The sequence below is a fragment of the Olea europaea genome, chromosome 12 (genome assembly GCF_002742605.1).
Source record: "Olea europaea var. sylvestris chromosome 12, O_europaea_v1, whole genome shotgun sequence".
In the NCBI taxonomy this organism is placed as follows: Eukaryota; Viridiplantae; Streptophyta; class Magnoliopsida; order Lamiales; family Oleaceae; genus Olea; species Olea europaea.
This window is the reverse complement of record NC_036248.1, coordinates 3,963,742-3,966,578: the sequence shown is the minus strand read 5'-3', so window position 1 is coordinate 3,966,578 and position 2,837 is coordinate 3,963,742.

Below are 2,837 nucleotides of genomic sequence, written 5' to 3'. Positions count from 1 at the left end.
TAAAGTCAAACGAACACTAAAAGATAGAAAATTTCAACAATTTTTAGATGGAAAATTATACAATCAAACACATTAAATTGACATTTCCCAAAAAAACAAGTTTTAAACAATTCAATTCCCTGTAATTCGTTTTCTTTTTACCCAAATTTCATTGTTGTAATCAAATGGACCCTAATAATAATAAATTTGAAGATACACCTAATTATATCTTGTTTTCTCTCCAATTTTAGCCTTTCAGGCATTTAGAAAACAAATCATGTCACTTTGCTCGATAATGGTTGACATGCAACCTAATTGATACTCACAAATAGGGATTCACTTTTTTTGGACATTTTTATTTACGTGAGCCCCATATACATGTAAGACGATGTCAATCATTGTGTCAAATTTTTTCGGGCAAAGAAGTTTAATTTTTTAGTGAAAAGAACAATCTATAGGAGCGTCTCTGTAACTATTTGTGCTCCATTCTTAAACCCTCCAAATACGATCCGCTATATATACACACTCCAAATCACAACCGTTGCCATTAACTCAGTAATGTTTGCTTCTTGATTGTCAGTATAATTGTTGATTATTTCACATTTTTACTTTCAATTAAGTTTCCCTTTAATCCTGGCTCTATTTAGGCCCCGTTTGGTAGAGATTTTTTGCCCCGAAAAATTGATTTTTTGACCGTTATTTTACTATTCAAGCCGTAATTTTTGACTTCTTCTCTCACATGTGGACCCCACTTTTCTTCTAACGGTCAAAAAATCAATTCTTAAAATCCCTACCAAACGGGCCCTTAATTATTTATGCATTGTTCTTATCTTAGTTTCATCACCTGGTTCTTAAGATGGGTTTTATTTTTATTTTTTTCTGGAAATTTCTTGCTGGTTTGATTAAAATTATACTTTAAATAAGCCTCTGCTAATGATGGTGTTAAATACACTTTGAGTTACTATCACCATGGAAAGAATATGAATTTGAGCTTCCGAGACATTAAACGTTATTCTATTCTTTCTTTCTTCTTTTTAAATGTAATTTTTTTCCTCTAAACTTATTTAGTTTGATTTCGTTATTCACTTGCGATTAATGTGTTTTTCCTTAATTTAAATCAATTTGTTAATGCAAGTGACGATAAAACAGACAGGGACATCAGAATTCTATAAAGAGTATGATGATTTGTCGATGGGAATCTCTCTGATGCATTAGCTAAATTTTATTTTATTTTTTCTTTGTTTTTGCAATTAGTTCTAATACAGTGTATAATGCATAAAGATAGTTCTTTTCAGTTTATTTCCTTTTACAATTTGTGAGAATTTTATGAATAATGTGAAAGATTTGCCAGTGATGTATATATTACATAATCATGAGACTAAACAATGATTATTCATGCTTATGAATCATCGCAGCTGAGGCTTTATAACATTTTTCCCAGTTATATCCAAAAATGCGTTTTTTATGGCACAAGCATACTTTTATGGAATCGAATTTACTTTGATTTTTATTGTTTTTGTTGCATATCATACAGAAACTGAGCATTGTACTTCTTCCAGCTTGTGTTTTGTTTGGTTTTATTGTTCTGGTTCAGCACCAGCAGTTATAATCCGGTCAAGAAATCGCAAAAAATCGATATATTTCATGAATTTACGTTTCTGGTTTGCCTGTGATGCATTTCTTATTGCATGTATTATCAGAGATAAAAGATGATGATGATACAAGATTGTCGCTACCACTGAGGCAAACCATTTATTATCGAAATCTTTTTCTTGAAATGCAGTGTGTCATCTTGTTACAATTTTCCTTGAAATATTGTCTAGATCATGTTAGAAATTGTTATAATTACCAAGTTATTTGTCTTATTATTATTATTTTCTTGTGTACCATGTTTCCACAAATGTGATTTCCATGCTTTCTCCATCAACGAATCCATTAGTTTACTTAGTACGTGTGGTAACTTTTCGGGTAAAACTGTTCAAGTTATCTGCCCTGTTTCTTACTAGTTTGTTTCTTTTGCTAATACTAGCTAATCTGTGTGGTTTTTGCAATGCCTGATGATTACTTAACAAAGAACGGAGATTTGAATGGTGCTCTTTGTAGAGGCCTGGTGCTGACCACTTGGGCTCCAATGGCATCAAATGAAATATACTGTTCCAGTCACATTGAAGGCATACGTTTGTGGGGTTGAATTTTATCTATTCTGTGATATATATATTGTGTGGAGGGATACAAATTTGCTAACCAAATGGAGAAAAAAGGGAATTAATTCACTTCACAAGCTCTTCTTTCTTGCCGGCTTCTTCCAACTCTCTTAGGCCCCCAACCTTCTGCTCTATTTCCTCGATTAGCTCCTCGCGCAACAACTCTGCTCTAGCTGATTCTTCGATGTCTTCTTGCTGCAGCAGGTTCGATAATGTGAATTAGACAGCAATAGGCAATGTAATAAAAATATATATATGCTAAAAAATCTTAATAATGTGCATCAAATGTACACTTGGAGTTGTGTTCCACTCTCTAGCTTGTTTGGAAAATGTATAGAAAAAATATTTCCCGAGTTGTAGAAGTATTCTCTTTCATTTCTTGACTTAGCATAAATAATGTATTATTCTGAAATGCCATTAGTAAGTTTCAACTGGTTAAAAACACGGAACTTTTTGCTTTTCCAGTTAGATAATTGAAATCAAACTCCTTGCAATTGAGTTATTAACTTAGACTTTGTTAACTCGGTCCATTGGACTAGTGAAAAACTATATTCAGCAGTCAAAAGTATAAATGACATGGACACACGTGAGAGACACGTCAAACACTTTAGAATCTAGGCTTGAAGATTAGAGAGATTATAGGTGCACTAGGAG